Here is a 7,891-nt window from a genome sequence, read left to right on the forward strand (position 1 = left end):
GGTGACCAAGGGCACAGCCATGGTGAGGAGTCATGTTGAGAGCACAGACCCTGACAGGATGTGATGGGAAGGGCACTTTCCCTCTGTGGTCTCCCTCCCCCAAACCCACAAGCCCAGAGTAACAATGAGGAAAACATCAGACAGAGGAACATCTGCTGAAAACATCAGCAGAGGGACAGTCTGCACAGCCCTGCCCAGCCCTCCTCCAAACCGTCAGGGTCATTCAAACCAGGAAACTCTGAGAGACCCTCCCGGCCAAGAGCAGCCGGAGGAGACGTGATGACTAAATGTCATGTGGGGTCCTGGACGGTCCTGGAGCAGCAGGAGGACATGAGGTTAAAACTGAGGACACCTGAATAGCGTGGACCTTAGTTAAAAAAATAACGTATCAATAGTGGCTCATGAATTGTGAGAAACACATCACAGTCATGTAAGATGTTAACAATAGGTGAAAACTGGATGTGGGGTATATGGGAACTCTGTACTATTTTCACAGCTTTTCTGTAAGCATACATGTGTACTAAAATAAAAAGTTTAGGGAGTTCCCTGGTGGCCTAGTGGTTAGGATTCCAGTCTTTCACTGCTGTGGCCTGGGTTCATCCCTGATCGGGGAACTGAGATCCTGCAAGCCACACAGTGTGGCCAAATAAGATGTTTATTTAAAAGTTAAAAAAAAAAAAGGTATTTGCTGTAGGCTACTGATTGTTACCATAGCAAGTTAAAGATCTTCCCCATTATTCCTAGCTTGCTAATAATTGTAGTTAAGAATTAGTATTTAAATCTATCATCTCTTGAGATGAAAAAAATACATGCACACATAACACATCTGAAGGGCTGCCTATGGGGTCAGGCAAATGAGAGCAGGGAATGAATGAGTAAAATATAAATAGATGAAACAAGAGAGGGCCTTGCACTTAGGAAACACTATCATATTCCATGACCTGAGGTATGTGATGAACTTGACCCTCAGAGGAAGAAGGAAACTGGCTGTGAAATTGGAAGGCTAGCCTGCAAGCTGCAGAGCCTACTTTACTTTCTGGTGAGCTTGGTGAGGCCTCGCAGCCTCAGTTTACTCTGCTGTGAAGCGGGGCAGGGATGGGAGGCACCAGCCACAGTCCCCACCAGCAGGGCCTTCCAGGTGAAAGGAAGGGTCACTGAGCTGCTCAGAGAGACCAATGTTGCATCGCAAAATTGTGGGAAATGGTCAAAAACAACAACAAAATTGAAACGTGATTTAAGAAGCACACAACCAGGACTATTTTTAAATATAGGGAGAACTAGAAAATATGGAAGGAGGGTCATTGCAGAAAAAATATATTCATGAAAGACCTTTAGGGCCTGTGAGACCTGAAATCACCCTAACTGTTCCTCTCCATGAACCCCTGTACCTTCCATGGAGAGTGTATCAGGGATAGCCCCAGAGGACCCATGCACAGCCAGGGATTGGCTTGATGTCTGCCTGCTTCTTTGGAGTTCCATTTTCTTGGAAACCATACTCTGGAAGTATGTCCTATGGGCAGATCTTACACTCCAGTCGGTGCCTTGGTCCCCCTCCTCAGGTGAGGATGCTTGAATACTCCCCCCTTTGGGGGCCAAATTTAGCAAACAAAAATACAAGATACCCAGTTAAACTTGTACTTCAGATGAACAAGGAATTAATTCTTTAGTATGTGCAATATAGGTAAGTCTATATGGACCAAAAGTAGATGAGTGGTTACCTAGGGCTGGAGGGACTGGGACGGAGAATGACTGCTAGATGGGTACAGGGTTTCCATCTGGGGTGATGTAAATGGAAATTCGATAGAGGGGATGGTTGCACAACTCTGAATATACTGACAACCACTGAACCCCGCACTTTAAATAAGTGAATTTTACAATAAGTGTACTGTTAACTCAATAAAGGCCCAGCATTTAATCCGGAGCCCCCTGTGCTCCTTCCAGCGGCGCGTCCTTGTCGCGTTGTGGGGACCCCAGCGCGGTGGGCCTGCAGGAGAGGCCTGACGTCCGCACCGCCTGTCTCTGGGCGGGTCCCCTGGGCCAGGCTTTCGGAACTAGCGAGTCAGGACCTCAGAACCACATGTGACCAAGCAGCCCGGGGCTGACCACGCCGAAGACTCCGCTCCGGTCCCGACCCCGGGAGACTCATCCCACGTCGCCCTTCTGGGAGATGCAGCAGGGGGCCCCGTCGTCCAAGCGGGCGCCTCTCGCGTCTCGGCAGCTCTCTAGTGTCGCCGGAGAACCCCTCCAAGCGCCCCCAACAATCGTAGCTGCACCACAGCCCTGCAAACGCCAGGGGACCGAGCTGAGAGAACGAGGACTGCTCCGCCTTAAAGAGACATCGTTGGACTCTGATTGGTCACTTAGGATCATGTGCCCACCCTGGCCCAATCATACAGGCCACGGCTTGTTGTACTGTGATTGGTCAGGCCCGGTCATGTGCCAGGGAGGCGGTACTGGGCTGCGGCTGGTAGTCGCGGCTACGACGCCGGGAGGGCTCGGGGTCACAGGGCTGGGGTCGCGGGGGCGGGGTTCCCAACAGTTTCCGGAGACTTGGTCCTGCGGGCCAGCTCCGAGCGCTCGAAGCACTGCCCCCCGGGCACCTCTCCCCAGGCAAAGTGCTCGTCCAGGGTGGACAGCCCAAAGATGAGACCATTGCCTCACGCCAACCTGCACTTCAGGGTTTTGTTCAACGGATAATTTCAAACTCAGCAAAGTCTATTTTCCAGTGAACACCACCCAAATTCTGCCATTAGCATTTACATCCAGCAGTCCGTCTACTGTTAGGCATATAAAGGTGTTATAAACACGTAAAACATAAATAGCATACAAACGTTGGGGGGAACCCTTTAAAGCAAGAAAATGCTAAATATCTTGGGGAGAGGGACGGGGAGAAGCACACGAATAGACAGATGCAAGTTATTGGAAATGCTCTAGTTTTGGTGCTGGAGGTAGATTTGCAAGTGCTCGTTATGTTATTAAACCATTAGAGTAAAAACTATATAATATTATTAGATTGCAAATATAAGCACAATTCCCCCCACATACTGCAGCACGCATACCATTAACATGTAGTGTTTGTTTATAGATTTTTAACGCTAAATTTACAATGAAGTACATAAATCCTAATCATACGTTTGCTGAGCTTTAGCAAATACACACCACTGTGTGAGCCAAGATGCTATCCAGACAAACACAACATGTTCATCACTCCCAGAAAGTTCCCTCCGGCCTTTCCCATTCCATGTCCTCCCCTACCGTGCAGAGGCATCCACTGTTCTAATTTTTTCCACCGTAGTTTTGCCTGTTCATAGAGTCATATAAACGAAGCACAGAGTACACACCCTTGTGTAAGGCTTCTTCACTTAGCATAATGTTTTTGAGATCCATCCATGTTGTTTCGTGCATTGATCGTTTGTCATTTTGATTGCTGAGTAGTGCCCCATTGTAAACATCCTGTTGATGGACACTTGGGCTGACTCCAGTTTTTGGCTATTGTGAATAAAGCTGCTGCAAACATTCTTTTTGCAGTCTTTGCATGGACATATGTTTTTATTTCTCTGGGCAGATACCCAGGACTGGGTCAAAGGATAGGAGTTTGTTTATTTTCACCAGAAGCTGACAGATCTTCTTCCATCATGGCTTTCAATTTGCACACCACTAACAGTGTATGAGGGTTCCAATTTCTCTACATCCTCATCAGCACTTTTAAAAAAATTGTAGCCATTCTAATAGATGTGAAATGGTATCTCAGTGTGGTTTTTTGTTGTTGTTGTTTTTTAAAATATTTATTTATTTATTTATCTTTGGCTGCATTGGGTCTTCGTTGCTGTGCACGGGCTTTCTCTAGTTGCAGCGAGTGGGGGCTACTGTTCGTTGCAGTGTGTGCGCTTCTCATTGCGGTGGCTTCTCTTGTTGCAGAGCACGGGCTCTAGGCGCACGGGCTCCAGTAGTTGTGGCATGCGGGCTCAGTAGTTGTGGCGCACGGGCTTAGTTGCTCCGTGGCATGTGGGATCTTCCCGGACCAGGGCTCGAACCCATGTTCCCTGCATTGGCAGGAGTATTCTTAACCACTGTGCCACCAGGGAAGCCCCCTCAGTGTGGTTTTAATTTGCATTGTTCTGATGATGAATGACACTAAGTGCTTTTTTCTTCTTTTGAGAAGAACAAATCTTTTGTCCATTTATTAAAAAAAAATTGGGTTGTTTAACTTTAAAAAATTTGTTTTCCAACAGTGACATTTTATTAGAAATGTACTATCACAGGTAACTTCCAGGAGGGCATTTAAAAGGGATTATTACACGGAAAAGGAATTTTCAAATACCCCTCCCTGTGTTTAACCCCCTGTTTAAGACAGCAAAAGTGTAGTTAGCTAATGGGACCACTTAAACTTCTGTGTTGCAAATAGTGTTGCAAAAGAGGACTTTCAGGCCTCTGGTAATTCTGGGCAGGCATACCTCACTCTGCCAGCTTCAGTCACATTGCAGGGAGGGTATTTGATAACTGAAGAGTAACAAGGTTAGTGTATGTTTTATTTAACTTTCTATCATGTAGGCAGTTAAACTGTTACATCTGAAAAAAGCACACATTCCAATTTCTGCCTGTGATATGATACATTAACTTACATCTGGGCACTTTTGTTTTGTGTCCTTCAGTTAATGACAGCTTCTAATTTACTTTCTTGGGCTGGTTGGCTCTCCTCCTCAAGGTGCAATGGAAATAAACCCCAAACCATGGACTTGATTCCATAAAAGACAGTCGTATTCATGTCCACTCTTTGGCTGGCCCTTTTTCAAATGTGGTCAAAAAAGCAAAAGTGAGATAGGATGGAGTTTTCCAAGTGGGTTGTTTGACTTTGTATTTGGAGCAGTGGGAGTTCTTTATACAGTCTGGAGACCAGTCTTTGTCAGGTATTAGTTTTGCAAATATTTTCTCCCATCCTCTGGATTGCTGATTGTCTTAACAGTGTCTTTTCAAGAACAGACATTTCAAATTTCAATGAAGTCGAATTTCTCTATTTTCTTAGAACTAAGAAGCCTTTGCCTGTCCCTAGGTCAGAAGATATTTTCCTTTGTTTTCCTCTAAAACTTCACAGTTTTAGCTTTCACATTTAAATCTATTGTGCATTGTAAATTAATTTTTGTACATGATGTAACATAGGATTCATTTTTGCCACGTGGATGTCTGGTTATTGTAGCATCATTTGTTGAAAAGACTTTCCTTTGTTTGTTGGGTTGCTTTGGCAACTTTGTAAAAAGTCAGATGGCATATAAAGTGCGTAGTTGACTTGTGCCTGTCTCGGAGAAAGCAGCGTTGGCGCAGACCCTCGGTAGGGGTTTGGCATTGGGCCGTGCAAGGAGCCCCTTCACACCAGGACTGACTCCTGGGCTCTGGCCCACCAAGGCGGGGCTGCGCTGCGGCCCGGGGCCCCTGGGGCTTCGCGTTCAGACGAAGACAACGAGGGCCTCCGGCCGGGGGTCTCCCCCCAGGTATGCTTAGCTGCCTGGGTCGCTGTCCACCTGAGGCCGCGCTGACAAACCCGGCCGGAGCATCTGGCTTGGTCCCCAGCCGGCCTCCTGGCCCTCCCGCGATCCTCAGTGGTCCCCGAGGCGCGGAGCGGAAGCCCCCAGCTCAGCAGGCTCCCCCACTTCAGGGGCGCCCCCAGAACGCTCCAGTCCGGAGTGGCCCGGGCACTTGGCCCTCCCCACCCCCTCCGTCCCCCGAGCACCCGCAGGTGGGCGGGTGTTGGGCTCTGAGCCTGCGCCCCTCCTCCTCCCCTTCCCGCCCCCACCCTTCCCTTCCCGTCCCGTCCTCCTCCCTGCCTTGCCCCTTCCCCCTCCCCGCGATTTCCCTCCCCGACGCCGCCCCCTCCGCGTCTAGCGACCCCTGTGTCGCCCTCTTCCCCTTCCTGCACTCTCTCCCCGCCCCTCCAGGCCGCGCCCCGACGCACCCCTGCTGCACCTTCGCGGGCCGGGGCCAACGTCGGTCTCGGTTGCCTCTTTAGCACCCCAGGTAGTGGGCAGTTCTAACTCTTGTGAGACTTTAATTTTTACAGGTCTTCAAAGAACAAAGGGAACACAAGGTTACTTTTGTTTCTAAATAGAGTAAAGCGCCTCCTGGCTTGCACTTAACCACTGTGGCCCACTGACCCCTGTCTTATTTTTCCTGTATCTTGAGACATTTTGCTACTTCATCATCCTAAGAATGTTACCCAACCAAACTTGGGTCCGCTGGCAGGCTCGCAGTAAAGACAATCTACTGACACCCGGTGGTGAAGGAAAGTGCAGCATTTATTGTCAGGCGCCATACAAGGAGTCTGGGACAGCTAGTGCTGAAAGAGCCCGAACTCCCAGTGGGTTTCAGGGAAGCCTTTTTAGAGGCCAGGTGAGGGAGGGGAGTCCCACGGTGTGTGATCAGCTCATGCACAGTTCTCTGATTGGTTGATGGTGAGGTAACAGGGTGGTGTCACAGGGGTTAACAGCATCCTTAGGCTCCAGGAGTCCTGGGGCTCATGGTCATCAAGTAGTTAACGTCTGCTTTTTGGTGGGGGGGTTTAGCATCTATAAGACTACTCTGGAAATGTGTGTCAGATACTGTTATCTAGGTGTTTCAGAGAGGAGCTAAAGCAGAGGATGTGGGGGAAGGCAGCATAGGGTCCTGCTCGGTTACAGGAATTATTTCATCATGACTCATCAACTATTACCAACTATGCCCACAATGACTAAACTAGTAAGAAAACGGAAGAATGATGGCATCACCTGGAAGGATGACGCTGCTTCTTCAGTTTCCCACGGGGCCTCGGAAGTCTCAGCCTCTTTCTGCAGACACCGCTCTGTGGCTGCAGTTTGCTCTACTGAACACAGTGGAGGGTCCGGAATCTCCCATTTGCTGCCCTCAGTGCAAAGAGAAGAAACAGGGGAAGCAAGCGCATCAGAAGATGAAAAGGGATAGAGCAGTCCTGGGCCCCAGCGATGGTGGGAGGAATGGTCATCAGGTGACCACATCCCAGTATTTTGCCACCAGCACCTAGACCATCTCACATGACTGAAAGGACCCAGGACAGTACTGTTTCATCTTTAGTGATGTCTGTGCCTTTTTTTTAAAAAAAAATATTTATTTATTTTGGCTGCACTGGGTCTTAGCTGCGGCACGTGGGGTCTTCATTGCGGCATGTGAGCTCTTAGTTGAGGCATGCATGCGGGATCTAGTTCCCCAACCAGGGATCAAACCTGAGCCACCTGCATTAGAAGTGCAGTCTTACCCACTGGACTGCCAGGGAAGTTCTGATGTCTGTGCTTTAAAACCACTTGATAAAAGGACAAAGAGGCTTTCTATGTTTAAATTCCTATTAAAATTTCTAAAAAAGAATTTTATTATCCTTTTATTTTTACTTTTGTGAATTATTTGTGTTGACTAAAAAATTATTCACAACCTAAAAGTTGAGAGCGATGTTTTATTCCATGGGAATTTTTAGGACTTCAAGCCGGGGAGGCAGCATCTCAAGTAACCCTGAGAGAATTGCTCCGAAGAGGCAAGGGGGGCAGCCAGGTTATGTAGAAGTTTTGCAACAAAGGGCAGGTAGTAGGAACAAAAGATTACTATTAATTAAAGAAAACTAGATACCTCAAGTTCAGGAATTTAGCCCTTTTCTATGTATGGGAAGATGCAAGAGACTGGGCTCACTGAAATCATTTCTTTGATATGCATCTTAGCTATGGGGGCCAGTATCCTGTGTTTTCACAACCTGGGTTTCCTCAGGGCTCACTGGCTCACGTTGGAGGGCTGCAATTGCTGATGACTGTGACATCCTTTGTTTACTGATATGACAGGTAATATTCCATTTATCATTTGTAATCTGAATTAAAATACAAAAAGTGAAAGGGGACCATTCTCT

The sequence above is a fragment of the Balaenoptera musculus genome, chromosome 20 (genome assembly GCF_009873245.2).
Source record: "Balaenoptera musculus isolate JJ_BM4_2016_0621 chromosome 20, mBalMus1.pri.v3, whole genome shotgun sequence".
NCBI classification, from domain to species: Eukaryota; Metazoa; Chordata; class Mammalia; order Artiodactyla; family Balaenopteridae; genus Balaenoptera; species Balaenoptera musculus.